The 15872-nt window shown below is 35.6% G+C and overlaps 1 non-coding gene across 1 annotated transcript; it reads right to left on the reverse strand.

Annotated features, from left to right (window-relative positions):
• Nucleotides 1-14924: 14924 nt before the first annotated feature.
• LOC128291965 (small nucleolar RNA R71) lies at nucleotides 14925-15029 on the reverse strand. Its single transcript, XR_008281948.1, has one exon. It is a non-coding gene; the product is annotated as a small nucleolar RNA R71 (small nucleolar RNA).
• Between the last annotated feature and the right edge of the window lie 843 nt (nucleotides 15030-15872).

The raw sequence follows: 15872 nt of genomic DNA on the forward strand, positions 1-15872 counted from the left end.
TGTGTTTAGATCAAGATCCAAAGAAAATAGAATTAGGTCGGGAGAAAACGAAAGTTGTTGAATAGTTGCTCGTTTCTGTTCATTTCTATATGAGGTAAGTCTATATACAAATAAATGTATTTGAAATGGTTTATTTATGCTTATATGTTATTGAACAATAATGAATAGCTTTATTCTTTGAATATGAGACATCCGAGAAAGTATCGACAAAGTTCTGACGTCCAAATAGCCCCGTACGAACTTTAGGAATAGTTAGGATACATATGTCATTACATAGGATCCGATATGTGTTATCATGTAAGACCACATCTGGGACATTGGTATCGACTTATGATTTACATGTAGGACCATGTCTGGGACATCGACATTGTATTTGATTTTGTGTAAGACTCTGTCTGGGACAGTGGCATCGATATTTGATTACATGTAAGACCACATCTGGGACATTGGCATTGTACAAGATTTTAGAGCTATCTGCATATCCTTATGATTCCGAATGGTTCAACAGGCATTCCGAGTAAATGAAATATTATGTGAACATGAATCCGATTTAGGTGCGTTTGAATTGAGTATCATATTTGATGATGAAAGGTAAGTATATGTATTTTAGTGAATAAATGTTGATATGTGATAAAAGCATGAGAAAATATGTTATGTGTTAAAGAATTTGAAATATGTGAAATGCATATGAACATTGGGGTTTGAGATAGTATTTGGCAATGGATTATATGTAATTTGATGATGCTTTCATGCTTTGAATGTTAAGTTTATTTGTATATGGCTTATTAAGCTTTTGAAAGCTTACTTTGTATGTGTTTTGCATTGTTTTATAGATATTGAAGCTACTGAGAGCTCAGGGATCATCGAGGATCATCACCCTACTATCGAACTTCATTTTGGTATCTTTTGAAAATGTGAATAATAAAGTATGGCATGTATAGAAGCAAGTGAATATGTTTTGTGATGCTTATATCTAGCCATGTGATTTAGATTGATTATGGTTGTGTAAATGAATGAGATCTTGGTATGAAATATGTGATGCAATTTAATTAATATGATGTGTTTTGAATAACTATAGAAATTGGTCATTTTAGTAAGTATTGGTATACGTTTATTTAAGAAAGTGGTAAGTTTTGGTCATGAGATTGAAAGATGTAATTTGAAGTATTGAAACATATGTTCTGGTATGATTTTAGTTTAGATTTGGTATGGTTTGGTTGATGAATTGAGAATGGAATTTGTTGATAATGTAATGGCATGAATGATGTAAGTCTTGATATTGAAATTGGCTGAAATTATAGTACAAATGTACTTGGTTTGATGTTTTTAGGTTTGACCCAAATTGAGTGGCGAATTGGCTTTTCAAATGGCCTATTTTTGTCCACACGGGTGTGTGTCTCATCTGTATGCGACACGGGTCATGTTGCACGGCCATGTGTCCCCTAGGGTACCCTACGATTTTAAGTCAAGCTTGAGCATGGCCAAGACACACGGGGTTGTGGGTAGCTGTGTGACCCAAGTCAGTTTCGACCACAGCCAAGGCACACGAGCGTGTCTAGTGGCCGTGTGAACAAGTCAGTATGTATGCCCTTTTTTGACACGGCCTAAACACACGAGCGTGTTTAATGCCATGTAAGGCACACGGCCTGTTCACACGGGCGTATGACCTGTACAACTTTGAAAAACGTTTAAGTTTTGAAAAATTTTGTATGAGCTCGGTTTAGTCCCGACCCCTTTCTAGTGCATCTTATAGTTTCGATGACCTATATAAGGGACTCTATAGTAACTTTTAATTATGATTGTGGATGATGTTTTTGAAATGTTAAATAAATGTTCCGATTTGTCCGGTAATGCCTTTAACCCTAGTCCGGCGACGGATACGGGTTAGGGTGTTACATGTATGCTTGTAGTAAACAGGGCTTTAAAAATAGTTTCATATTCATTGTCTTAAGGCACATGTGCACAACCAATCAACAAACATGGTGAGGTTGCATTCACGTTCTTGAATAAATGATCAACCACTCATCTGGTGATAGCATCTCTCCACTTCCGAATTAGTTAATCGAATGGAATCAAAGTTGATCGATGCCTCAGTAGTACGTTGTTATTTTCTTGATGCCATTGAAAAAAAATAGCAACGATCCAAATGGTTAAATTTAAATAAAAAAATAGGGTTAGAGTATGAAACCTTGAGTTGTTGCTGACTAAGATCAAATTTTCACCGGTGTAGAGTATGTGTTTAAAATAAAAGAAGACAAGTAGACGATGACTCGAGGAAGAGCAGAAGGAAGGAGAGATCCCTTATAATGTTTAAGGATCAAATGTATGAAAGAATGAAGCTATTAATCAGATGAATGGGTGATGACTGAGGGAAGTTCTGACTTTTTTAGGGCATCTGAAAAGTGTGTATTCAATGTTAGAAACGATTGGTATAAATAGAGCTTCTAATAGGATTTTAACTGAATGGTGGGTTGAACTCTACTAAAAAACATTGGCTTGTCGTTTCATAACATGTTCATGACGCGACACAAAGACTAAAATTTCCTATATGAGTTGTGATGATGTCATGTCGCGCCATAAAAGTACAATGTCGTACCATGATGATTGATTTCTAAGGAATTGATTTTGAAATGGTAGTGTTGTGCCATGGCTTTGGTTTGTTACGATACGAACTTGTTTCCACCCTTTTCGTGATGCACCGATGTCTTCCAGTCGTTCGCTCTTGTTCTCAATTGGCTTTGATCTCTTCCATTCCATTCGGAAACCTATCTGTTCCTAATTTTAATATGTGAAATTAATAAAAATTCTAACGTCTAGCTAATTAATAGTAACATGCAATATTTTTAACTTAATCTACTTCTGATGGGTTGATCTTGTGATGTTATTAGACTCTTCTAGTGTTTGGTTCTAATGCTCTTTAAATTCCCATGTCTCGCCTTCCCTATCTAATATAATGCTACATTCTAAGGCTTGCTTCTCGATTTCAGATTCAATGCTACCTCCAAAATACCGTTTCAATCTTTGTCCATTGAACGATATCTTTGCTCACCATAGCTATACTATTAATTAATAGGTGCACTTGCCTTAGTCAGATTTTTAGTTGGTTTCATGCACATCAAGGTATTAATTTTCAACTTTAGATTACATTTTTTTCCAAGAATTAAATTTTTTTCGGGCAAGCTACGGTCAAGTTGGACAAGACCATTTATAATAGTTCGAGTCTTTCCCCATGGCACAGTGGAACTCATGACTAAAAATGTAGTAATGATTGTCTTTCTATCATTTAACTGATAAATTTGAGTGATAGATTAAAACTAAAAGTAACTAAATTAATTAACTACAAACACGACAAAGAACAAATCAGGAAAATAATCGAATAATAACCAATAAGTGAAACAATACCCAGGAAAGAATTCACCTAGATTTCATCTGTCATTATCAATCTAAATTACACAATTTCTTCACTTTCTATCTTGATCTGTAGAAATCCCTACATTATGCTAATATCTCTTTTCAAGAATAAAAGCAACTGACTCTAGGTTGATTAATTTAAATTTATTTCTAATTAAAACCCCTATTATCGCACTAACTCGATCTGAGGATTTCGCTATTAGATTTGATTAATCTGGTATTCTAAGATTGCATGCAACTCCACTCAATTACACAAGATCTACTCTTAAACAGGGTCTATTCCTCCTATGATTTAAACACATCAAATATGGATAAATAATCCAGAAATATTAAGCAAGAATTAAGCATACGTGACTTAGAACAAGATCTAAGTATTTATTGCGTAAATTAAAACTCAAACGAAAAAAATTAATCATAGGGTTCATTTCTCTTAGGTATTTAGAAAATTAGTTCATGCTTGCAAATAAAAACATCCAAGAGAAAGTATAACCGAAAGAAATAAAGAAACTCATGATAATCTCCTAAGAAATAAACTGGGAGTCTTCAATCTTGATGGAAATCTGCTTCAGGATCGACTTCAATAGTGTTTTTTGAGTTATTTTCTTGACTATTCTATGACGGCTCACTCCTATCTTCTTATTTTTGTCATATATAGGTTTCAAAATGCCCAAAAAGCCAAAAACATTGTTTTTTCCATTGTTTTGAGTGGAATTCTTGAAATCGACACGACTTGCCACACGGCTGTGTGGTTTATATGACTGTGTGTCCAGGTTGTGTGGAATGGTCCAGCCTTGTGGCTCTTGTAACTCACTCCGATTTTTCTATTTTCACTCATTTTTCACTCCTTTTGCTCCCAAATGCTCTCCTAATTATAAAAACATGAATTTAAAGGATTAGGAGCATAAAATTCACAATTTACATTGAATAATCACCTATAAATGCATTAAGAACGAGATTAAAACATGTTACTTTTAGCACCTATCAAATATCCACACGGTTAAGTGTTTGCTTGTCCTCAAGCAAAATATTCAACTCGCACTCTAGTTAACTTCCCTCAATTTATTGTTTTCACTGATAATGTCTTAAGATAATTTACAGATAATCATGCATTGAAAATTTACACTAAAATGACACTAAATAGTACAAACAATCCAAGCAGAGAATTTTAAGTTGTAAAAACATTAGGAATCTCCCTTAACTCAATAATTACCTGAAATTCAAACTCAACAAGAATTAATGTAACATCCTTAAATAAGGCATAGTCAGAACAGTGGTTTCGGGACCACAAATCCGACGTTGAAATATTTATTATATGATTATTATGAGGTTTAGAATATGAGAATATGCATGTGCTAAAGTTTCATGAAGAAATTCTATGAGTAAAGTGTCCAATTAGAAAATAAGGACCAAATTGAATAAATTGCAAAACTTGGATTCTAGAAGCAATTTGCATGAAATTACTTTGGGTCTTTAATTAGAAGGTCTTAAAGAGCAATTTTATCAATTTCTAAGTTTTTGGACAAAAATAGGCATGTATGGATGAAATTTGAAAGAAAGGGCTTAAGGGCATTTTGGTCATTTGGTTAATTAATGAAATAAAATGGGAAAAAGAAGGCAAAAATCAGCCATTCTTCTCCCTTTTCCAGCTGAATTTCTCAAGCCTACATAGCTATGGTTTTCAACATTTTCAAGCTCAATAGTAAGTGCTCCCAGGCCCCGTTTTTAATGTTCTTCGTATTTTTGAAATCTCAGTAGCTTACTCTCTCTATTTCTACCCATGTTTTGAGTTAGGGTTCATGTTTTCAAAATGACCCACGTGTGAAATGGTTATTCCTTGATGTTTTATGGTAGAATATGAAAGTTGGATGTGTGTTAAACATCTTTTTCTAGGTAATTTTCAAGAAAAACCCCTAAAAGGACCTTTTTGCAAAAGGTGTAAAATATGGGGTAGAAATGTGAAATAATGGAAAATTTGGGCTTCCATAAGAGGGAAAAACATTTGACTAGGCTTGGGTAAGGTAGAAATTGCATGCATTTCATTTTACGAGCCTAGGGACTAAATCGTAAAAATGTGAAAAGTTAGGGGCAAAATGGTTAATTTGTCTGGAGGTGAAATTTAGACTCGAAAAGTCTAATGTGAGATGTTAATGATTCTACTTTATTTTTATAGACCCTGAGGAATAAATTTCGGAGGTCGATCGAGGAAAACGAAAGGTTTCGGAATAATCGAAACACGATACTGGAACGAGTACTTGGTAAGTTAGAATAACTTTAAGTAAACTATTAATATGTCTAATTACGTGTGTTATGAATGCATGATATTTAGTTATAAGGATGGCATGAAAAGCCATGAAATATGCCAATAATAATGATATGATAATAAATGTCTCGGTTGAAGTAAAAAAGGGAAATTCGATGGATAAACCATGGCTTACATGACTTGAGATTCTGCATGTGTTGTAGAAAAGTATTTAGCCCGGACGGGTAATCCGTTGATCTCAAATGTAGAAAGTATCTAGCCTGGACGGGTGTTCCTTGAGTGATCAAGCCTCCTGAAGAATATGTGTGCATTGTGGATTTAGCCTGGACGGGTAATTCGATTAGGGTCCGAATTTATCCGGGACTGGTAATTTAGATCCGAGCTCATTGAAGGTTTTTTTTTGCTATAAAAGATTTAGCCTGGACTGGTAATCCCTACATCACCTTATGAGTTTACATTATGGGGGATTTAGCCTGGACTGGTAATCCCGCCATAAGATGTGAGGTTCGCGGGAGTGCATACATGAGATGATCGCTCTTATGACTTGACGGTAAATGGATAATCCATCGAGATTTTCTGAGTAACTCAACGGGATTAATATGTGATACAAAAATGAAAATGTTGAATGATGAGCTCATCTTAGATAAGTTACATGGTGTGATGTTATGTGGCTAACTTTTTGATGGAGTGCATGTGATAGGGAAACCATTCCATACTTGTTGGTTTATTTTCCTAATATGGTTGCATGCTAAACAAATTGGTAAGTTTATTTTCTGGTTATTCGGGCTTACTAAGCATGTAAATGCTTACCCCTCTCTTTTCCCTGTTTTACAGAGCTCGAGGACTCGTAAAGATTGGAAGACGGTCGGAGAGTCAACACACTATCAACTAGTCCAGTCTTGGTATATAGACACTTTTATTTTGTTCAATGGCATGTATAAGGCTTTTGTTTATTTTGTTATATGTGTCATTTGATTTGGCAAATGAAGGCATGTAAAGGTATACATATTCATTTTTATATGGCCATGGGAATTGGCTCATTTTGAAGTAGGTTATGACCTACAAATTTATGCATGCTTATGTTCAATTGTTCTAGTGAGGATCAGATATGGTATTTCATATTTAGACACATGAAATGTGACCAAATCACATGGGATGGCTAGGTCACAATTGGCAATGAGTTATAATAATGAGCTAATCTTAAAGGTGTTATAAGGCATAGAAATCTTTAATACAAAGGAAATAACCTAGCATGAATAAACCGATGATATGAGGTTTACATGTAACGAAGTTTATCAAGGTCATGTGAGTGTATAACCAGGCCTTGTTAAGTATTATGGTAACCTATAAGTGTGAGTGGTTGATAGAGGGCGACCAAAGGCTTGGTAAATAGCCTATCAAGGTCCACACCGGTAAACACACGGGCATGTGTCTAGGCCTTGTGTGACACACGGACCACCCAATGGGCGTGTGGCATAACCGTGTGTCCCCTGCACCTAAAATTTTAAGTTAGAATGCATGGTAATAAACACACGGGTAGAGGCACGACCGTATGTCTCAACCGTGTGGAGGGTACGGCCTAGCACACGGGCGTGTGTCTTGGCCATGAGTCCCTAAATACATGCTGGCGTCATAAACAGAATGCTCGAGTTTTTAGACACGGGCGACCACACGGGCATGTCTACGCCGTGTGAAGGACACGGGCCAGAGACACAGGCGTGTGCTTGGCCGTGTGAAACCCCTGTAGGTTCGAAGTAGAAAATAATTTTCATAAATTCAGCATGGGTGATGGACACAGGTGTGTCCCAATGGCACACGGGCGTATGCTATGTCTCCACACGGGCGTGTGAGCCATTACCTAGAAATTTTCTTGAAGTTTTCCTAAGTTCACGGTTTAGTCCCAGACCTTTCTCAACATATGTTTTGGGTCTCGTAGACCTATAATAGGGACATTATGATGCATTTTAATTGGCTTTATATTGGAATGAAATTTTATAACCTGTATTTCTCGAAAATGTTCGAGTACATGTCCGGTAATGCCTCGTACCTAGTCCTGATCTCGGGTACGGGTGAGAGGTGTTACAATTGACATCCTCACTAAGGATTCACTTGAAGCACTCAAAGTGTTTAAGGTTCAAGTAATATGCACTCGACAGTCAAACGAGAAATGTTATAATTATAGGTTTGCTTGAAAATCAGGTCTCCACCACTATAAATGAGATGACACACCAATCAAGAGGTCTTTACAAGGTTGTAATGGGGCTTAGGTTAAGGGTATGGAAAATGTCAGAAAAGTTGGTTAAAATTGTGAATTGAGTTGATAAGTTCCCAAAATAGAAAAAAAATTATTTGCTAAATTGAAAGAGTTTACATCAACACGAATTGAAAAATGAAACCAAGCTTTTCAACATAATATGAAAAAGACAATTCAGGCTCAATTTTTTTTTTGATTTTTTTGATTTTTTCTACTTTTTTTAGAACAAAGTAGAATTCAACAATGCATATGATGAAACATAGTTAGACAACTAACCAAATCAAATCTCAACAAATAGGGAGTAAAATAAAGGCATAATTTACAACATAGATATGGGTTACGAGTTAACATTCACCTGTTATAGAAAAAAATGTGTTAGGATCAATGGGGTTTATTAGGGAATAATACAACATGTAAGTTGTTTAAAGGTTAAACAACTTAAATCCTAAGTGCCTCTATCATATCAATATATCAAGTCAATAATGTGATATCGACATGTATAACTGAAGCAAGTTATAGAATAACAAATCAAGTTGGCATACTCATAACCAAAAATAAAATGAGCACGAAAAATATATGATCTATAGGCTCAAAAACTCACAAAAAATTATGGTTTTGATGTCAAACTTGTAAATTTAAAATTTCAAAATAATTCTTCAATTCAAGGAGACAACCTAAAATATCTATTTCTGAAAAATAACTTATCATGTTAAACTATAAATCAGCCAATGCACAAATATCCACAAATAAATCCCAAACAAAATCAACAAAAACTCTAAATTAAAAAAAATAACTTCAACGATAGGAGTGAGAAAATCACTTAAAAACAAACAATAATTCAAGGATTTTATTGCATAAAAAATATAAATAACTTCCCCACACTTAAGATGTGCATTGTGTTCAATGTACAAACATATGTAAACAGAATCAGCACAATATCAAAAGATATGGAGAGAACTCAAATTGCCCTGAATGTGTATGAATTCGCCGGAATAATGAAAAATGAAATCGTAGGTGATACTAAATGAAGTACATGTTTCCAAGCAAACTAATAAGAGAATAGACAAAAATAAATAAGATAAATAGATTACAATCTAGAAAAAAAAAACAATTGAAAAGCATAGCAAAATGATGCATAATAAAATAAAATAAAATAAAATATATAAATCTAGGAAATAAAAAATAAAAAAAATCTAAATTATGAATGGGCTTTGGGGTAGGGAGTAACAAATGAACAAAAAGACAAATGAAAAAAAAAACTAAATTTAAATACTCACATGGCTATGTGGCTAGGCCGTGTGGCCAGACCATGTGAGCGACACAACCGTGTGGTTAGGCCATGTGGAATCACTCAGACAATGTGTGATTCAAAAATAGAGAAAAATAAGCCCAATAACCATACAGTCTTGGACACATCTGTGTGTCCAAGCTGTATGTCACACACGACCGTGTGCTAGGTCGTGTACGATGATCATTTGCTTCTCCCACGCCCATCTACCAGGCCATGCTGGTCACACGATCTATCACACGGCCGTGTTGCCAGGCCATGTAACTCTCTGTGCCTGTGTGGGCTATCTACCATAATTCGGTGTAGTAGATTAAACTAGTTTTTGCACTTTAAAAGCTTGTTCATAAGCATTTTAGTTGCATTTCAATTGCATTTCAATAAGTTTACTTAAGTGTAATAAAAAGTGTTATTTGAGTCTTTTATTGACCTTAGGAGCCGAATGAGGCCTACGGGTGAGCTAATATACTTTGTGACTATGTACGAGACCATTAGAAGGCATATTAATTAAATATTGGCCTCTAGGTTACAACATGGAGCATGCAATGTCACAACATAGGGAGTGGAATAAGAAAATTCCAAAACTATCATCAATGTCGCGACATAGCCTGAAGAAGTCGTGACATACCCTTAAAGGCACCTTGAAGCTGAGCATATTGCCTTCGATGTCGTGACATAGGACCTGATGTGTCGTGACATTGCCTTTGTACGGGAAATTAATTTGAGCTGAGGGCGTTTTGGTTCACACAATCCATCTTTAAGCTCAGGAACGTTAGCTAACCTAGGGTTAAGAACGAAGACCAGTCTAAGCCTATAAATAGGCTCAGCTAACACATGTTATGGATGCCCTTTTACTATTGTATAATTTTCTCATTAGTTCTAATCTTTAGTTTTTCCCTTTCTCTTAGGTTTTAGATTTTATTTCCGTTCTCATTATTTACTTTGGGGAGAAATCATTTTCGAAAATTATTTTCAAATTCTATGAAGATTATGCGCTTAAATTCAATACAATCAGGCTTCGTCTAAACTTTATTCTTGAAATTGTTCTTTATTTTCATTCTTTCATTCAAGTTTATGTTTCTTACTAGATCTATGAGGAACTAATTCTCTTATAGGGGATTAGCGAGTAGAGGTATGAATAATTAACTATTTTGTAGGGATTTCTTAACAAATTAGCTGTTCATGAAAGGAAGAGCCTAAACTCTAGGCCTGACAACCCTAGGAAGTCATAAAGGTAGGAATTAACCAAAAATTGGTATTGTAACACCCCAAACCCGAGACCATCGCCGGTGTCGGACACGAGGGGTTAACAAGCCAAATCCACATGTTTTGCCCATCAATTTGACATTTCCAGTCAGGCTGGAAAACTGCGGCACTGTCGCCTTAAAAATCATATCTCGAGTTTCAAAACTCGGAAACTGTTTTTGTAAATTTTCCGTGAATTTAGACTCATATATCCATCCATGGATTTATTTCTAGAATTTTTGGTTGGGCCAATTGGTACAGTTTATTAGTTAAAGTCACCCATGTTACAGAGACCGACTGCTCTGACTTTTGCGCGTTACAACTTGAATATCTCTCTGTACAGGGCTTTAATACTGGTACCGTTTGTTTCTAATGAAACAAGACTCAAAATGGAATCTGTACATATAAGGCATGACTCCTGATTCTTTCTGGATAATTTATAGTAAACTTTTAAAGTTGCAACAGGGGACCCAGAAACCGTTCTGGCCCTGTCTCACAATAGCATTAATATCTCTTAACATGTAACTCCTATGACCGTTTCGTTTCTTCCATATGAAAGTAGACTCATCAAGGTTCATTTACATAACTTATTCACTATTTAATACCATTCCTAAAAAATTTGGTGATTTTTCAAAACCACTCTACTGCTGCTGCCAGCATCTGTTTTCAAGGTAGGTCTTATCTATTTGTAGTCTCCATGATCCAACTAGTCTTGCCATACATAGGTTCACCTATGACCATTTTAGCCATTCCAATGGCTGATCATGTGACCAACACTCCCATTTCCAATCCATAATTACATCATGAAACCATATATATATATATATACAAATCACAAATGGTCTAAGTTCAGTACTTGACTTCTACGAGCCATTTTCGCATGGCCGTACACATATACATCACAACACAATTGAACCGACAAGGGTAGTCCTATACATGCCATTTCAAAGTTCAACCAAAATTATACCAAAATGGAGGCTTTGATAGTGTAGATGACTTGACTTTAATGATCCCGAATCCGATTGCTATCGAGCAAAATCTATAAAACAGAGAGCCAAAGCAACGGGTAAGCATTTTTATGCTTAGTAAGTCTCAAGGAATAAAATCAGCTTTAATTAAAGCAATACATTCACATAGCCAAATGCATCATTTCATTAATACACATTCACATAATCATTCTTACTTCACACTTCATCATTATATACTTTCACAAGGTATCAACCACTTCAATAGTTGATATTCGTTAGTCGATTGAGCGAATGTTGCTCAAACATGTCGACTTTTCCAATGCACATATAAACATACCTTATTCTTTGGCCTTTTCGAGCGTACTAATTGAATTTATTACAGCAACCAACACTCACCTCCAGCCCAAGCTTCTTCGGAATACAACCGGATATAACCACGTGCACGAATGCCTTGGTCTTAGCCCGGATAGAACGACTTGCACGAATGCCTTGGTCTTAGCCGGATGTAGCCGCTAGCACAATTGCCTTGGTCTTAACCCGGATATAATTTCCAGCATAAATGTCTTGGGACTTAGCCGGATATCATTCAATTGCTCATGCACACATACATCAATAATCATTAGACATTCATGTTTCATTTTCGTTACTAAGGCTCAAACACAAAGGTAATCACTAGCATAATCGCCTTCGGACTTAGCCCGGGTATCATTCAAATACTCATACACACATAAATCGATAATCATTACACATCCATATTTCATTTCACATAATTCAAGTAGGGTCACTTCTTGAGGACTTACCTTGGATGTTGTCGAACGGCTTTTACGGCTATTCGATCACTTTTTCCTTCCCCTTGTCCAATTGTGGCCCTCTAAGCTCTTGAGCTAATTCAAACAAATTTAATTTATTAAAACCTCATTATGCTAGCTTATGGCGAATATGACAAGGAGTTTAAATGGTCATATGGCCACCCTTTAGCTTGAATACACAATGGTCATGCACATTTTATACTACATCAAGCAATTCAATACAATTCATTCAAGCATCAAGGAAAAGCTAAGGCCATCAATAGGCTACCTAAGGCGAATATACATGTCCAATTTGAGGCCAATTATCCACTTAATACCACACAAAAAAACAGCATGCATTTTACTAGTTAATATTTTACATATTGTGGCTCAATACTTATAATATAGCATCAAGCACTCATATGGCCGATTATACTTGCAATTTCACAAACATCCTTCAACATTTTCTTCTTTAAACAAACATATTCATCACTTACTTCATAACCAAAACATCATGTGCAAACATATATATACATATATGTGCATGGTCAATTTCAAGGTGTCTATAGCCATCCAAAACACAAATTTTAACTATCATGCAAGAAGCATGAACCATGCTCATGAATGCATCATGGCCGAATACATCACAATCATGCCCTTTCAACTTCAATCATGGTTAAACAAAAAGAAAACTCAAAGTCTTACTCAAGATGGCTACAAAGAAATTTCAAGAGTAGACAATCCATCTTTGCATGCATCATCATCAAGCTTCACACTTAGCATGCAATGGCTTTATCACCATATTCACTTGGGCGAATTTCATTCCCATGACATAACAAAGATTTGAACCATGGGCTAACAAGAACATCAATCTAGCAACCAAAAACATGCATGAATCTCATGGCACAACCTCAAACATACCTTACTCTTGATGCAAGTATAGCCAACCTCTTCCTAATCCTCTTCCAAACCAAGTATGAAGCAAAACTCCTTCCTTATCCTTAGTATTTTCGGCCAAAAGGAGAGTGAAAATAGATGAACAAAAATTTTTTTCTTCGTTTTGTTTCTCTCATGTACGGCACAAGGGGGAAAGCATCCACACTCATTTTTTTTTCATTTCTTTACCCATGCTCTTATTTTATTATTTCTAACATCCACCACTAGCAAAACATGTTTAAGACATGTTTTCTTTTGCCCATCTTCATCACCATGGCGGCCACTTCCTTCTCTTTGGGTAAATTGACATGCAAAACCATTCTTTTGCATGCATATACTATTAGACCATTGAAGATTGGCCTATCACCTTTCAACAATGTTTCATATAAGTCCATCTTAATAAATTCACATAGAAATGATCAAATTAATGCATGCAACTTTCACACATGCATTTGCTAACATCATAAACATAGAATATAACTTTTAATTACTTATAAGACTCGGTTTAATGGTCCCGACACCACTTCCCGACTAGGGTCAAATTAGGGATGTCACAGGTATGGCCTATAAGGTCAAAAGATATGTACTTCTTGCTGACTCAGTATTTCAGTGGATGCATCGAAGGATCCTGCTGGGGTATTGAGTAGTTGGTTGAACAAGAAAACGCGAGACGATAGTTAATTAAAATTAAAAAAAGCGAGCTAATCACTTATGCCCAGATTTAATATATTTCTTATTGGATTTCTTGTTTTTCATTTATTTTTCTTTATTGATCTTACTTATCATTAGTATAGTTTCTTAAAAAACCTTGTTTTAATCTTTCGTACTATAATTCAATTAAAGTACTGATTAGATCTATTTATGTTTAAGTTAGGATTAATTTAGTGTTCGCCTCCCGTGGGTACAATCCTCGGAGTACTCACCTACTTTGTTGTAATTATATTACAACCTTACTCATATACTTACAGATGCGACTTTTTCAAATCTTTTGTGCTGGATTTCTACTCTTGACATTGGTACGTCTAGAGGCAGTCAACTTGTTGGTGCTATTCTAGGGAGGCAACATCACTATATTAGTTTTAATTTTTTCATATTAATACAATAATTAGGAAATTTTTACGTTATAGTTACAAATTTAATATTCTTGTTTTTACTAATTATTTTCTGGGTTTAGTGTATGACTCATAGCAGGGGAATGCCTATAGAGCCAATCATATATCCAGAGAAAATAATCTGAAAACATTGTCACAGTAATAGTAAAAGAAGTAGCAGCCAATGGAAAATCAGATACCTGCTGGAGGGAATCTACCGCCATGCGAGAATTTTCTATTTGGTGAGGCTAATAATAAAATATAGAAGATCCACCACCACGACAACTACCCGCAAATATAAACATGGTGTGTAACGAGAGGACTATGAGAGAGTATGCACTACCAAATCTGGTTATGGTTCACAGAAGTATAACAAGGCAAACTATCATGGCCAATGATTTTTGAGATTAAACTAGCTACGATCCAAATGATCTAGAATAATTTGCAGTTTCACAAAACAATGACATAGTATCTAAGTTAGCAATTAAAATAGTTCCTACAACTTTGTGATATCTTTAAGTACAATGTGGTCAGTGATGATACTATTCATCTTTGGTTGTGCCTCTTTTCATTAATTTATAGTGCTTTTTCTTGGCTAGATTCGCAGCTGCCAGGATCAATCACGACATGGGATAAACTCATAGGGAAGTTCCTAAAAAAGTTCTTCCCCATTAGCAAGACGGTTTAGCTAAGCAGGGAAATTTTGATGTTCAAACAATTAGAAGGAGAAAGCTTTCATGAAGCATGGGAGTATTTTAAGCGCTAATTCAGAAGTGCCCACACAACGGATTGCCTGAGTGGTTACGACTGCAAATTTTCTACAAACAGTTGGATGTACATTTGAGGTTAAGATTAGATGGAGCACAGGAGAAGCCTTAATGAAAATGTACGAGGTTGCATATGAATTAATAGGAAGTGTGGCTATAAATTCCTGCTAGTGGCCAACTGAACGATAAATATACGGGTAAATACTTTCTACAATGAAGGCTGTCTAGGAGGATGATAAATATCAACAACTGATGGAAAAAATCAACGAAATAAAGGTTGAGATGAGTGCATCATCTATTTATAAAGGAGACAAACCTATCTTCCATTACATCAACAATCCCACCGAAGACGTGAATTACATCAGAAATAGTGGTGGAAATCCTTGTTCTAATGCAGACAATCCCGGATGGAGAGACCACCCAAACCTGAGATGGGGAGGAAACTGAGGAGGTAATAGCTCTAACCAAGTTTAAAACACTAACTATCAACCTCCTTATTTACAGAAACCCTAGGAAAGGGCCAACCAAAATGACCATACTGTATGTGGTCAATGTTTGGATAAAATTGAGGTGGAGATGCAATCAATGAGAATAGATGTAAAGCAAGTGGAATATGAGTGCACCAATTAAACGAGAACATTGACTAAATAGGGATACAAAAAGGCAAATTGGCACAGATTTTCCTATTAACACTAAAAATAATCCTCGTAGGGAAGGGAAGGAATGCATGAAAGCAATAGCGCTCTGATTAGAAAAAGTAGCGAGTAGGCTAGGAAACCTAGCACAGGAGGTAAATATAAAGAATACTGATGATCTTCAAGAAAGACCCCTAGAAGCTGACAATGAACCTAAACTAGAGGAGGTAGT

This window comes from Gossypium arboreum, chromosome 4 (genome assembly GCF_025698485.1).
Source record: "Gossypium arboreum isolate Shixiya-1 chromosome 4, ASM2569848v2, whole genome shotgun sequence".
NCBI classification, from domain to species: Eukaryota; Viridiplantae; Streptophyta; class Magnoliopsida; order Malvales; family Malvaceae; genus Gossypium; species Gossypium arboreum.